The sequence below is a fragment of the Phocoena sinus genome, chromosome X (genome assembly GCF_008692025.1).
Source record: "Phocoena sinus isolate mPhoSin1 chromosome X, mPhoSin1.pri, whole genome shotgun sequence".
Taxonomy (NCBI): domain Eukaryota; kingdom Metazoa; phylum Chordata; class Mammalia; order Artiodactyla; family Phocoenidae; genus Phocoena; species Phocoena sinus.
Window position 1 is genome coordinate 122,425,841 of NC_045784.1, and position 16,778 is coordinate 122,442,618.

The following is a 16,778-nucleotide window of genomic DNA, read 5'->3' on the forward strand; positions in this document are numbered from 1 at the left end:
GAGACTAGGGTTATTTAAGAAAAGGCTATAGCCAAAGCAATTTGATACTGAAGGGAGGAAATGGATTTAATAAGAGGTATCGAAGCAAAACCCAGACAGACTGCAAGGCAAGAAGGAAAGGTAAAGAAAGGTATGACTGAGTATGGCAAAGTACCTGTAGAAGTTGGACTAAAAGCGGGCAACAAAGCAAGACAGACAAAAATTCACTCTTTCCATGGAAATTTACTACCCACAGTAAATATTTTATCTCCACTCTGACATCTAATGTTACCTGCAGTTATGTACGAGCCCAAATGTGATGTGAATGATCTGGGAATTGATTAGAGTTAAGAGAACTCATGAGGACTGTAGGTCAGGTAAATATGTCTGCGTCGTCAGTGCTGAGGTAGTAAATCAGTCTGAGGTGGAAAAAAGCAAAAAAAAAAAAAAAAAATAAGGAGCATGAGATAGAAGGTTGTCACTGTAAAAATACTACTTGACTAATCTAGGCACCCAGCTCTGAGAGGGTTACAAGCATCTGGGGACACATGGTCCCTGAGGATATCTCGGGCAAAAGGGTGGTTTGATACCATAGCCTTTTCTGATTCAAAGGTAAGCTCTTTGCACTCTTCCCATTCCCGGGCTTTTAGTCCTCTGTCTTCCTGTTCTCCCCTATCTATGCTGAGAAAAAATTGTAATGTCAGACACTTATACTCTATTTTGAATGAGGGAATGTGAATGTGTTATGATACATAGAGATGTATTTCCTTTATACACCTTATACCATTATGAACAGACTTTAAGGCACCAAGGACAAATATGCGAAGATTTGGGGCAGAAAGAAGTCTTTCCTCAGAGTCACTAAAATAACAGCCTACTCTCCACTTCCCTCATCAGCCTAAGGGCAACAAGGACCACATGAAAAGCACTGGGGAAATCTTACTGGAGGCAGCTCTAACGTAAATCACTTGAATTTGGAAAATAACACGAATATTGGGTGCTATGTGTTCTGGAATAAAATTTAAAAACACACGTAGGTGCCATTTCTCAGTGGCAGGAGATGTTATTTCAGTTATTAAATTAAGTGTTTGGATTCCGTTGGCTAGCTAGCTCAGTTGTTGAGGTAACTGGGGTAGATCAGCATAATGGCTTCAACTCCTATGTATGGCAATAAGAACCAGACTGTTAGAGCTGGAAGAACCATTAGAAACCAGCTAGCCCCAATCTTTATTCCCTAGATGTTTAAAATAGAGGCCTCATGGTGGGAAAGGAATAGCCAAATTCATAAGATGAATGAGTAGAAGAGCTGGAAGATGAAGGCCACATTGTGCTAACTTGGTAACATTTGCATTCTCAAATGGCACCCATATCCATGACCAGAGGGCGACCAAACCTCCTGAGCTGCCCAAAACTTTCTCAGTTTTAACACTGAGAGTCCCGTGCCCTGGGACTCAGTCCAGGGAAACGGGAATGATTGGCCACCCTACCTGGCCAGCTATTCCAAAAACACAGGACAACAGACCAAAGAGGATCGGCCCCGACTGTACAGATGTACCTCACAAAGTGTATTACCAGTGCCAACTTCTACTGGGTCGGGAGCTCGTAACATCCTCCTCCTAGTCTTCTTCCTCTTAGATGTTCTCCTCTCCTCCTCTTCTTCTTCTTGCTTAAAATCTATGTGTTTAACAATTTAATTTTTTTTAAGAATAAAAGTTTACAGTATCTGCCAGGCATTGTACTAAATGTTGAGAATTCAGCAGTGAACAACAGAAAATCCCTGACCTCGTGGAGCTTGCATTCTGGTTGGAGAGAGAAACAGAAAAACCCAAATACCTTAGTGAAATAGATAATATGTCAGCTGGTGATAAGTGATATGGAGAAAAATGAAGCACGAAAGCAAGGGAGAGAGTGGTGTTTGTGGGATGCTGCTTTTTTAGACGTTGTTAGGGAAGGTCTCTGATGAGACGTGGCTTTATCATTTACAAAGTCATTTCCTACATTATTTCAATTATATGGGCATTTTCAAAGAACAGTATTATCAGATTAAACTTCAGTTTATACCCCTATTTAGTTTGCAACAGTCTTTCACTGCAGCGGCCAAATGTTTTAATTCCTCCCCTGAGTTCCTGTAACCGCTCTTCCAGTAGTGGCATTTGTTCTGTGGGAGCGTTCCATAAGGATATGTGAGAGCTTTCGAACATCCCAAAGGGCCATGACAGTTGCAATGCAAACATTACCAAGGTCTTTTAAAAACATAATTTGCATTGTTTATGCTTCCAGGTGTTATGGAAAAATAAAAATAAAGCTCTACTGAACGACAGTACCTAACAAAGTGTCTGGGGACACAGAATACATTCAACAAATATCTGTGGAATAAATGGATTTATAGAAATTCAAAATCAAAGCCTTTGATCTTTATTCAAATGTCAATTTCTCAGTGAAGCCTGCTGTGATTTCCATATTTAGAACTGCAACCCCTCTCCTACACTATCCTCCTTCTCAGCTACAGTTTTTCTCCATAGAACTTATCACTATCTTAACTCCCTCATGCGTTGTTTATTTTATTGTCTTTCTCCTCTCATTACAATGTAAGTTTCATGAGGGCAAAATTATTATGTTTTATTCACTGGCATATCATCAAGCCCCAAGAATGATGCCTAGAAAACAGGTGCTCAAATATATTTAACATATGAAAGAATCCATGACTTTCTCTCAAATTCATCCTTTTTCTCTACATCAACTACCAGCACTTCCACCATCTCTCCTGCGGACTATTATGTCCTCCTAATTGACCCCTCTACCACCTCTCCAAAAGAATTTCTACATGACAGTCAAAATAATCCTTCTGAAATGAAGGATTTATTATGCTATTTTGAGACTTAAAATCCTTAGGATAACGTCCATACTCCTCCTAATCTGTAAGACCCAACTTGAGATAGTTTCCACCTATCTTTTTCAGCCACATTTCCCATCCTTTACTTACACACATTTTAAACTCTATTTCTCATGACCTAAGCCAGCCCCCCACCTTGGGGCATAATGTGTACAAGACTTTCCCAGAGTAAGCGGCAACTCCATTCTTCCATTTTCTCAGGCCATCCATAGACCTTGGAAGCATCCTTTTGCACACCCCATATCTAATCCAGCAACAAATAATGTTGCCTCTGCCTTCAGCATACACCCAAATCCAACCACATCTCAGTGCCTCCACCGTGACCTCTCCAGACGATGTCACTACCACCATCTCCTGTCTGCTTCCACTCCTCTTGCCCTTCTACAGCCTGTTATCCACAGCGGGGCCAAGGTCACCTTTCACAATACAACCTAGAAATGGTCTTCCCTTGCTCTTAATTCTCTAATAGCAACCATCTCACTTTGAATAAAGCCCAAAGTCCTTACCATGGCCTGTAAGGGCCGTCATGGCCTGATCCCTGTCTAATCTCTGATGTCACTGCCTGCCACCCTCTCCCTTCCTAACTGAGCTCCACTCACACTGACATCCATATTGTCTTAGATCTTAATGCTATTCCTGCCTCAGGACCTTGAACTTGCTGGCTGTTCACTCTACACTGTTTGCTCTCTTACCTCATTCATGTTTCTGCTCAAACGTCACCACCTCAGAAACCACATTTTAAAAGCCTCCTCCCCCATTCTCTACCCTCTAACCTTGCTTTATTTTTCTTCCTATCAACTGATGGTGTAAGTTTATTCACTTTTTTTTTACTGTCCAGTTCCCATACTAAAATGCAAGCTCTAGCAAGGAAGAAACTTTATTTTGTTCACTGCTCTATCCCCAAGTACCTGGAATAGTGCGTGGAACACAGCAGGCAGCAGGCAGTCAATAAATATTTGTTCAGTGAATGAATACTTTCTTTGCACATGTTATTTTCTCAGACTAAAATGCCTTTTTTCACCTTTGGTGAAATAGGCGAAGCATTTTTTAAGGCCTAACTCAATTGTTTCTTCTTCGCTGAGGTACCTCAGTACTCTCTTCTCCATCCCACCTCACCTCAGGAAAAATGAACTGATCTTTTCTCTGACTTGCCTTGACATTTCATCCATATATTTACAGCATTCAGTCTGTTGTATTATACTATTTTCTTTTGTTCTTCTGAGCCACTTACTTCCATCCCAGTCTGGTAGCCCCTTCAGGATGCAGAATATGTAGATATTTTGTAGTCCCCTATTTCCTCTGCAGGACTGACTACATAATTTTCAACACCCCATGTAAAACGAAAATGTGAAAATAAGAAATTCAAGATGGCAACAGCAGAACTTAAGCCAAGCATGGGATCCCTCTATGCATGGGGCCATGTGTGACTACACAGGTGACATACCCATAAAGCTGGCCCTGCTCCTCTGGCAATCAGAGGCGCTTCTTTCAGTCTCTTATTCACAAGTCAGTGCTTCTCTGAAGGCTTCCCTGCCCCCATTCCAAACACTCCAGGCAGAGGTAGCTGTGTCTCCCACAATATTTTCACAGCTCTCAGTGCTTACCTTTATGAACATTTATACTACACTGTAATTGTTTGTTTCGTTGTCATTCTTAATCTATTGTGAGTTCTACCAGACGTCAATTTTGACTGATTCACCACTGAGCCTGACACGTGGGTACTCAGCAAACGCTTATTCATCAAATGAGGGTCTACTGAAAATCCTAGCCTTCCATTGTAATGCATACGAAAAGAAGTTTTGCAAATTTATATGCAAACAACTCAAAACAACTCCCCTAATACTGCTGAGCCCGGGGTGTTTCATGTAAAGGGACACACTTTCAAAAGACAATTTTTTTGCTCTATTCATCCCAGCATTCTGAAGATAACACGAAGCCTTTGAACTTCATGGATTCCAGATGAACTGGGTCTGTGCCATATGTATGTACTTTGATGAATTTTAAAATGGAACCCACTAAAATATTGACGTGCAACATTTGGGATGGGAATTGAAAAGTAATTTAGAAAGAAAACAAGTCAAGTCTGTTCTCCGCTGATACTTAATGCTGTTTGGACTCCCTTGGCAGCCTCTAACGCATTAACTTCTTTCTTTTTTCATTTTTCCTTTAGAATATGTTCTCATCCTTGTTTTCTGTGAATTACGAGAGAGAATTTTTTAGTCTCCCATAGTTTTACTGTCTGGTAAAATAACTGCTCTGAACATAACTGCATTATTTTCTTAAAGGTAAACAGTTGTTAAAATTCAGAATCTAATATTGGATAATTAAAATTTCAAGAAAGCATGATAGCAACTTCCTTTGTATAAACTTGTCTTTAAAATGATGCTCCCCAATCTTATTTTTACTGTGCATGGCATTTAGTTCCAGGCAGAGCCACTATTATGAGTTGTTAGTTTATGCAGAAATGTAGTGAAATGCCTGGTCACCAGAGAACATTATTGATTCATAACACAGCTTCACGGAGTACCTCCAAGTGCATTCTCACAGTTAAATGCTGCACAGGAAAGGAACCTTGCTAAAAGCTGCGATGTAATGAGAACCTTCCGCTCTCTCCACTAACTGAACCTCCTTGCACAGGTCTAAAAATTGTGTTACTCTGGTTTTGTTATTTTGAAGCTCTAGGGATTAACTAGCTATTATAACAGCTAGATTAATAATTCAGAAATTATATAAACAGTTCACACCACACTTCATGCAAACACTGAATAACAGATTCTTTTCCATTTCTGGCCGTGCTGCGCAGCTTGCAGGATCTTAGTTCTCTGACCAGGGGTTGAACCTGGGCTCTCGGCAATGAAAGCACCGAGTCCTAACCACTGGACCTCCAGGGAATTCCCGAAATAACAAATTCTTGAGGCTGAACTGGCCTATTCTATTCCAATTTTCCATGAAGAGAAGGGCTGGCTCTTCCAAAGCATCCAGACAGATAGAAAAGAACTGACCTAATCTGAAAAAAGGTTATCTGTTAAAAATCTGTACTAAACATTATTATTAATGATGTAACATCTGAAACATTTTCCTTAAAATCTCGAAAGAGACAAAGAGGTTCACTATCAGCACTTCTATTCTAACTTGTACTGCAGGATCCAGGAAGACAGTGATCACAGGTATAAGAATTAAAGAGAAAGAAATAAAACTGTCATTATTTGCAAATGATATGGTTTACTATCTACAGAGAAAAGCAAAAGTTACCTCAAATTATGAGAAATAATGAGAATTTAGTATGGCGACACTATGTAAAATCAATACGTAATATTAACAAGAAGTATATGCATTTGCATAGTGTTTATTCTGAGTCAGGTGATACCGTAAGTACTCCATTTATATTAACTAACTTTAATAATCACAACAACCCAACAAGATATTCCTATTTTAAACTTTAGGAAACTGAACACAGAGGATTGTAGTAATTCGAACAGATTTACACAATAGTAGTGGTAGAGCCAGGATTCAAACCTAGGTAAGCTAATTCCAGTAACAAAGCTCATAGTCACTACGTTATATTCAATTACACTGCTATATACTTGAAGCAGAATTAGAAAATATATTTTTAAAGGATGTGTTCCATAATATCAACAAAATAGAACTTCCTCAGAATAAATCTATCAAAAGATAACCAAGACTTGTATAGAGAGAATTGTAAAATGGCATTGAAATACATTAATAAGAAGAATTAAATAATTACAGACATTTACCATGTTCACGGAAAAGATTCAATATCATAAAGGTTTTCTTCCCAAATTGACCTATAGATTTTATTAAATACCAATTATAATCCCAACAAGGCGTTTCAAGAAAATTGGCAGTCTGATTCTAAAATCTGTATGAAAAAACAAAAGTCAAACAATATTTAAGAACCCACTGAAGAAGCAAAATCAGGTGGGTATGTACACACTTTACTATTAAGCTATAGCTATTAAGGCAATGTGGTATGGGCAGAGAGGGAGACAGAGAGAAACAGAGAGAGAGAGACAGAGGCGGAGACACAGAGAGATTGGCTCATGGAACATAAAAGTAAAAGCCCAGAAGAAGACCCACGCCCTACTCACCTCAAAGCTTTTACACGTGTACTCTTCCCTCTGCCTGGAAGGCTCTCTCCACTTTGATATCTTCACAGCTTATTCTCATATCATCTTCAGGTCTTTACTCACACGTCACTTTCTCAGCGAGGTCTTTCTTGACTGCCCTATACAAAATTCACCTTTCCCTAGTGTCACTTTCCCTTCTCTGCTTCACTTTGCCCATAGCACTTATCACAATCTGCCATACTATGTGTTTAACTAATTTGTTTTATTTGACTTCATCCTCAGAAATAACGTGAGCTCCATGCGGGCAAGGATCTGTACCTCGCTTATTCACTTCTGTCTCGTCAGTACCTAGAACAGTGCTTGGCACAGAGTAACAAATATTTACTGAGGCACTGTATTGAGTGAGTCTCCTGACTAGTTTATAAAGTTTCCAGTCTGTCTCAAACCACATTACCCCAGCCCTGCTCTTGAATATGATACTGAACTTTCTTCAAAGCAACTGTGCTCAGATCACTTATTAGGATTTTGCTTTGTATTCTGTTATAGTTGATGAAGTACTTTTGAAAGAGTGGGGTGTAGTGAGTGGTGTAAACGTTCCCCTTCTTCCCTTTCAAGTTCTTTGGCTGGTCTAATAATCAAACTGACAGATTAACAGGAGCAAAATAAATTTAATTATATGTATACAGGACACCCACAAAAACATGAAGACTCAAGGCAGTCCGGCAATTAAGACTTATATTCCATTTGGAACCAAGGGGAAGGAGATGGGGTTTGGGGTTTCAAAGGGGAGGAATACAATTCACAAGTAGCTGAGAAGACCAAAAGTTTAGTAAACAAATGTTGGCAATGAGGTGCAGGTAAATCTTCCTGATATAGAAAGTTATCTCTGGTAATAGGTCTCTTTCTGGTACAGGCCCTCTAATCTAAATTCTTTTAGGCAGTTAGGGGAGAGGTAAAGCTTTCCCTGAGTCTGCTGCATCTTAATTGCCTTCAGCTCAAAGCAAGCCACATGCCAAAGCAGCACACTTTGGGGTATAATATTCCGCTCCATATCAGGGGAAAATGTATACTTTCCTCCCCCAACACAAGAAGGCGATCAAACTCTTTGTGTTTTGGGTGTTTGCTTTAAAGGGGAGAATTTGACACCCCAAAGTATGCCTCTTTGGTACAAGGATTACTTTGGGCAGGATATTTTGAGAAACTGCAGGCACAGGAGAAGCTCTGAAAACCAAGTAGAAGTTACCCTTTTGTAAGAGACATTTATATCTGTCAGGGAAATCTCCATTTGTAAGGTCTGTCTATACCAGAAGGAGGAGGAAGATTCTAATCTCTAGAAATTTATCAATGGAGAAGGCAACCAGCTGAATCTGTACAACAACCTTCCCTTGTTCACTGTGCTCTTCCTGGTCACCTCGCATAACTGGCTCCCCTGACCCCCAACATCTTTCTTTTGTCTCTAGCTGAAGATGATATTTAAGGTGGTGGCTTGGGTCATTAAAGAGCTTTTCAGGTTTCCTGGGTCATGCATACAGGAGGTGTCCATATTATTAAACTTCTGTTTGTTTTTCTTCTGTTAAGCTGTCCTTTTTATTACAAGGGGGTCTCGGCAAAGAACCTAGATGGTAGAGGGAAAATTAGTTTTCCTTCTCCACAGCTTCTTTTGCTAAGGAAAATCTTTTCCCTGTGTCCACTAGATTCAAAACCCAAAGTTACAGAATACCTGGAAGACACCCACGTACACAGACTTTCCTTTTGGAGTTTGTGTCCACTGAGAGGGACTGGCATTGAGGAGGTCAAAGCCCTTTGAGCTGGGAGAGAAAGCGTGAGCCTTTTGGAGAGAACAAGGAGACCAGCACACCATTCTTTCAATTTCCTCTTGTATAGCATACTCCACAGTACATTATAAAGGATATTAAATAAGGTACAGTTCATACACATGGAGCTCTAAAACCAACCACATGTGAAATTATCTCTTTCTGGAAACTTTAGAGTTGGTTTTTCAATAGATTTTGAACTCTGTAGGTCTATCGTTGCCTATAAAACTTTCTTCAGTATTAATTAGTGAAGCACAATTTGATATTATGAGCATAATAAAAAAAAACAAGGGTAAAAAAATCACCCTGAATTCACCCTGAAACAGTAGCTGAACAACTTAAATAAAAAAACAGATGAAGAATCTATGCAAGTTAGAAAAAAGTGAGAATTCCTAAAACATGAGCAATATTAGAATCTTGCCATCCTGATAAGGGGGAGGGGGTGCTCTCAAAGCCAGATTTAATTTAATTCTATTTGAAACTGAATTTTGCGCCATTTCTTGCAATAAGAGTTGCGGAGCACATTTATACTTTCTGCACAAACCTGACCACTCTGCTCCTCTTCTCAAAACACTCTAATGAGTCTCCAGGGCCCTCAAGATAAAGCCTCAGCTTGTTAGTACACCAAAGTTTCCTCTTCATGACCAGGCACCTGTAAGTCTTAGCCCTTACAATGCCCCTCATATTCAGTTTCTAGTCATACCTGCAGTTTTCCACCCAAGCCATCTTCTCTCTCACCTCTTGCCTTTGTTCCTGGTGCTTCAGTTGCTGGGATAGAGCACTCATTCCCCTGTTCTTTGCAAGGAGAACTTACTCATCCTTCAAGTCTCTGCTCTAGGGAGCCTTTTCTCACCATCCAACCCCCATGGGAGGCCATACTTATGCCCTTATCTGCATTTGCACAGCCCTCATGCCCATCAGAATACTCATCACACTTGTGTAACTATCCATTTATATGTCATCCTCATAAAGCTGTGAGCTCCAGAAGAGCAAAGGTTGTCTGTCTTACCTTTTTATCCATAATGCCTGGCATATAGTAGATGCTTAATAAATATCTGTTGAATGATGAATGAAGTAGGAATTGCTTCTAAGAGGAGCTATTAAACAATGGAGTGGAATGCCTCAGAGGGCAGTAGCTTCTCGTAACTGGGATGCCCTAGCAGATCATAGTCTACCACCAGTCTGGGAGGCTGTTGCCAGAACACATATTTCAATTAAGGGTTAAGCAACGTGACTTCTGAGGTCTCTTCCAACTCTGACTTGAAGCAAACAAATCTCTGCAATGTCAAAAAAAAAAAAAAATTCTGTCACTTCAATTAAGTTCATTATGTTTGAATTCAAATTTATGTTCAATTTATATGTAATATAACCCCCTGCCATTGGCTGGATACCCTCACATACATTATCTCATTTTGTCCTCACTATTATTTGAAGCACATTTTGCCATCTCCATCTTACAGATCAGGAAACTGAAGCTCAGCAAGGTAGCATTCACAGAGCCAAGATTCAGATTTTGATGGGTTTGACTCAGAGTTCAGGGACCTCTCCATTACATCCTACTTAAACGATCTTGCACGGTGCTAAGATTCCCGAGGAAGTTGCGTGAACATAACATAGACGGTCAGAGACACTTGGAAAGAAAGGTGGCCTAAGGGAAAGTTTGCTAAGTGAGCCTAAATGTTGGATACCCTTTCCCTGTCCTGCTTCCTGGTGACCCCTTGATGCTTTTCTCCTACCCTCAGGATTATACTTTAATAACTGAAATTAAGTTATCCACTACTGAAACACAAATGAACTCATTACTGTTAATATTAATTTGTGCCAATGTTCAAAGAATTTTAAGCCTGCTTTGGAGTTTGAGAAACTGCTTTAGGAATCACTGAAAAATAAAACATGGAAAGGTACGAATGGAAAATAGCAGTCCTGTTTGATGAATCTGGCTCTATTTTGGGTTTTCCCTGTGGGGTTTTGGGGAAACTTCTTTAGGCAAAATGTATCACAAATTATGCATGCTCTTCTTCAGAAATTAATGATCAGAACTATGAATACAGCAATGTTGAGAATTTCAACTCTCCAAGCAATATTTCATCTTTACTCACAAATATATGCAGAAAACAAGCTGATATTAAATTTTTCTTTTTTTATCTTATGACATTGGAATACTACTTCATTAATATTTTTTTAGAGGAGGAGGAGTCTTAATTTTTATTTAACTTTTTCTTCAACATCAGCCATGAAAATAAATTATAAGGGAAATATACTTGTTGATCATTCTTCCTTTTTCACCTCGCTTTCCCTTTTGACAGAAAATGAAATGTACAGTAAAAATGGAGAAAATGCAAACATGTCTGCCCATCCAGAGCACATGGATTTTAATAGAATATAGATCATCTTTATCAAAAATGAAAAGATCAATGTCCTACTTGAAACATTTATCCCAAACTTAAACCTTTACAATATTAATTCTCATATCCCTCAAAGAATAACTATAACATGGCTATTAATTTCTATGAAAAGAGAAAAAAATATGTGAAGGACAAATCATAAAATGATGCATTGAGTGACAAAAATGTTACTTTAATGTTAAAACTTTGTTTTTGTCTTTCCACAATACTAGCAGAATTGTACTGGATGAAGGGGGTTAAAGGAGAACTTTACACTTAAAACATGAACTCAACGTACCTCTTCAATTTTAAAAGAAATATCTAAACAAACACTATAATAAATAATTGCATTAGGATAGTACTCTAGGCATAAATCTCTGATTCCATACTCTTGCAAGGAGAATTTTAACAAGGAAGATTTTGTTCATTATGTCAAGTCAAAAATATTAGTATTACCTTTGTGTTCCTGATTGTTTTCATGAGTTCCTGAAAATGTCACTCAATTAGAATTTATTACTCTAAAATTTAAGAGTCTTAGACTTTTTGAGTCTTTCATCACATAGGCAGGTTGAAAAGCAACATTGATCACTTCACCTAGACATGTTTGTAACAGACAAATACCTAGAAAAATCAGTCATTCTTCATCATTAAGAAAACGAAAAGACAAGCTACAGACAGGGAAAAAAATATTTACAATACATATATCTAATAAAGATAGCTATCCAGAATATATAAACTACATCTCCGACTGAATATAAAAAGGTAAACAACTCAATTAAAAACCACAAAAATCTGTGCACTGTTAACAAAAAATATGTATCAATGGCCAGTAAGAATATGAAATGATACCCAACGTCATTAGTCAACAGGGAATGCCAATTAAAACCACAAAAGACACCACTATATTCACACTAGAATGGTTAAAGTGAACAAGAATGATGACAGGAAGCATTGATGAGAATATGGAACAACTTGGAATTCTCATGATTACTGGTGGAACTGAAAAATGGTACATCCACTTTGGAAAACAATTTGACAGTTTCTCACGAAGTTAAACATATACTTACCATATGATCCAAAATTCCACTCCTAGGCATGTACCCAAGAGAAATAAAAACACGTCTATACAAAAACCTGCATATGAATGTTCATAGCAGCATTATTCACCATAGCCCAAATCTGGAAACATCCCAAATGTCCTTCAGCTGGTGAATGAATAAGCAAACTGTGGTCCATCCATACAGTGGAATACTACTCAGCAGTAAAAAGGAACGAACTTTCAACTCACACACAACATAGATTAATCTCACAGCCGTTACGCTGAGAGAAAGAAACCACACACAAATAGCCCATACCGTCTGATTTCATTTATGTGACATTCTGGAAAAGTTAAATCTAATCTATGGTGACAAAAAGCAGGTAGGTCTTGAACACTGTGGGAGAAGAAAAACTGATTTCAAAGGGGCAGGATAAAACATTTTGGGTCATAGAAATATTTTATATCTTGACTCTGGTGATGGTTATATGACTATATATGTTTGTCAAAACTCATTAAACTGCACCCTTGAAATGGGTACATTTTATTATATAAATTATAATGCAATAAACTTGTTTTAAAAATTACAATAAGAAAATGCTCACTTAAAAACGAGAAAGGATGTGAGATTGTAACAATAGTTAGTCCGAGGTATATTCTACCAGCAGCAAACGACGGGTCAGCATATCTTCATTTGTAGACAGAAATGGACTATATATATTATAGGGGCTGAACGTGCCAGAGCAGCAGACAAATCTGTCTGTTTATACTGCTGCCTCAGTCTGTACCTCTAAGTCACGCTCCCAAACTGCCTCAACAAGTCGTACTTGTACACTCTGATCAGCATGAGGTCAGTGTCCAGCAATCCTGGTCCCTACTGCAGATCCCTGGCCCGGCACACAGTACACATTCATCAACTGGTCCAGAATTCCTCACTTGCCAATTAACTCAAAATGAATTTCTGAAGACTCATGAGACAGGCCGTGTATCCTTTGAGATACTAGAAAATAAAGTGTTAGGTAAATGACCAATTCCAGCTCAGGAGGAGTTGCAGACATGTATTTAACAACCCAATTAATAAACTGCAGTGGGAGAAAACAGAACAACTGAGATAGTTATATATTTCAATGTTTTTCAACTTTGTTTGGTTTGTCGCCCACTTGTACTAATTCCTATTTGACTCTACATGCTGGCACTTTTTATGTAGAATAGAATCCATAAAAAGTACTTGCCGAATGTTCCAAGAGTCTTCTCATGGCATTTTCTTTCATAGTGCAGCAACGGCACAAAGTTGAGGCTGCTTCCTACACAATGAACAAAAATTATTTTCATGAAATTAGCTAGAGTGGTAGTAAACTTTGACCTTTGCTACAGTGTGGGGTAGAAGCCTAGAGCTATGGAAACATTTTTGTTTCCTTACAGAGTAATGAGGGAGGTCAGAGTTGAAAATGTCCCCAGGCTACACTGAAAAAAGGAGTTTGATTCTAACTGCTAGAAACAGCCACCTATGCTTCCTAATCAGCACTTCTGTTCCCACCGGGGGTCTGGTCCTTTTGTTCAGTAAGTGGGTGAGTTCCTAAATGGCACTGATTCATATGGGATCCCGATCTCATTCCGATTTGCTCAGTTGTTAGGAATTCCACTGCCAGAGGCAAGCATCAGATCCAGAGGCAAACCTAGGCAAGGCCTTCTGTACACAGGGGTTAAGATTTCCTCACGAAGGAGAAACACAAGAAACAAACACACATTCACAGCAGCCACCACCAGCAATACCCCAGTGACCCCTGAAGGTCTGAAACAGTCAACCCACATTCTAGGCTTAAAAATCCAGAATCTCACACTTTTCTATGCTGTCTAGGCAACATTTGTTGCTTTATCTGGGGTATTTTAATGTTTTCTGTATTAGAAAAATGTGGCAAAGAACAATGTAAGTATATAAAACGTATTAGGTGGATTTTCACAATGGGAAAGGAGTCTGCTTTAAAAAAATTGGATCCATTCTTGACCTTCCTTGAAATAGTGAATTTCCCCAGCATGCTTAAAAACTATCAATTAACCTTCAAAACTTAAATTTCCATGAGCTTCTCAGGAACACATCATGAAACACATTGTATTAGATTCCAATTGCTGCTGCAATAAATTATCACAAACAGAGGGGCTTAAAACACACAAATGTATTCTCTTACAGTTCTGGAGGTCAGAAGTCTGAAATGCGTCTCACTGGGCTAAAATCAGCTTGTCAGCCAAGCTGCATTCCTTCTGGAGACTCTAGGCAGAAATCCATTTCCTTGCCTTATTCAGTTTCTCGAAGCCACCTACCTTCCTTTTCTCATAACCCCTTCTTCTGTCTTCAAAGCCAACGATGTAGCAGCTTCAAATCTCTCTCCTCTGACTATGCTTGTATCCTTGCACCTCCTTCTAAGACCTTCTTGCCTTCGTTTTATAAGGACTTTTGTGTACATTCAGCCTATACCCAAAATACCAGAATAGTCTCCGCATCTCAGGATCCTTAAGTTAGTCACATCTGCGAAGTCCCTTGTGCCATGTAAGGTACCACAGGTACAGGTTCCTTAGATTAGAATGTGGACATCTTTCTAAGGTCATTATTCTGCCCACCATACACAGTGGTATGTTATTTTCTATGTAGTTTTGGGGAGGGAAATTTTTCTTCTTTCCTTCTAGGTTCTTCTGGCTGGTCTAATAATTAAGTTGACATGAGAAAGATTAGTAGGAGAAAATCAAATTTAATTTTGAATTCTAATGGGACCCCATAAGAATATGAGACCCATAGGCAGTCAGACAACTGAGGTTTATATGCTACCCTGAACTAAGGAGGAGGGGTAGGGGTTTGAGACTTCAAAGGGGAGGAAGACAATTCTCAAGGAGAAGATGGGAAGAAGTAATGTTTGGTAAACAAACGTTTGCCATGCCAAGGGAGAAGTCTTTCTTATGTAAAACAAAGTTATCTTTGGTGATGCTGTCTTCCAGGTACAGGCTCCCTATCTAAATTCTTCTAGGCAGTTAAGGAGAGGGTATAAAGAAAAGAAATTCCCGGGTTTTCTGTTTCTTAACAATAATCAGCTTAAAATAATCCTCATGTCAAAGAGACACGTTTTGGGGTGGCGTATTTTGCTCTCCTACAGCAGTTAGAAAAAAGTAAACTAATAAACGAATTCGTAAGTTCTCTGTCCTTGTGCATGGAGTCGCAGTGTGTAGGAACAAGTGATAATATTTGTATATGAACTAGGTTTAGAATAATGCCAATGTAAGAAGATAGAAGGTTGAAAACATTAAGTTCCATTGGACTAAACTTGAATGATCTTGAGGCAGGAGATAGATGGGGCCCAGGCTGAGCAGCTGGAGGCTGTCCCCTGTGGACAGATACTCCAAGGCAAAGATAATAGCGGGAGCAGAGATGAGCAGAGCGCTGCCCAGTTCAAAGATAAAGAGACCACATATTCCTCATTCCCGGGATCAAGGAGACCTTCCTGACTACACACGTACAGAAAGGCTCCTCGGAGTTCAAAAGGGAGGGGGCGCCACCCCATAGTAGGTGATGTCAGCTTACCCATAGGCCTCTGTGCTGGAATCCATCTTGGCTAAGGGATGCACGCACACACACGGGAGGACACTGAGATAAACCAAATATGGACTCAGAACCAGGCAAAGCAATGGGACTTCCCTGGCCGTCCAGTGGTTAAGATTCCACACTTCCACTGCAGGGGGCATGGGTTCGATCCCTGATTGGGGAACTGAGATCCTGCATGCAATGCAGTGTGGCCAAATAAATAAATAAAACAAATTCATTAAAAAAAGAAAAAAGAACCAGGCATAGCAAGATGATTGGCCAAAGGAAACCCGGAAGAAATGCCCCATTTAATCATTCAAACTACCATGAAGACTGACTCTCTCTCTGAGCCCACCCATGTGTGTATTCACACATACTCTTTTTTTCCTCCTAATAAGCACTTTACTTGTTTCATTACTTTCCCTCTCTTTGCTGAAATTCATTTCTACAAAGCACACAAGCCAGGGCCTTGTCACTAGCCACTTGTCACTGGCCCTCGTGGTCTAGTGGTTAGGGTTCCAGTGCTCTCACTGCCACGGTCTGGCTTCAGTCTCTTTGCGGGGAACTGAGATCCTCCTTCAAGCCGCTGCTGGACGAGGCCACCCGAGATTAAGTTGAATTCAGTTAGGATTTTGTGACAGAAGCAATATGTATTCTAATTAATCACATACATATTTTGTCAAACTCATGTAAGGTATTTAGCTCCCATTCCATCTATGTGATATAGAACAATGAATAACACGTAGATAATCCTCTTTTACATGTTTTAGTTGCCTAAATAAATTCCCCTCCTGAAAGAATGGGTTGGATTATTTATTCTTTAATAGCAGAGAATCTATACATATCTTTTAGCTATTCGGAGGTCACGAAGGCTTTAAGAAGCTGCTCTGTCATTACTGAGTCATGAAACTTAACAGCCCATGAATGCTGCCCGAGTTCAACACCAAAGGCTAAATAGGATAAAATACTGCATTAATTACAGTCTATTATCATCAGCGGTTGGTTAGGGGAAATGT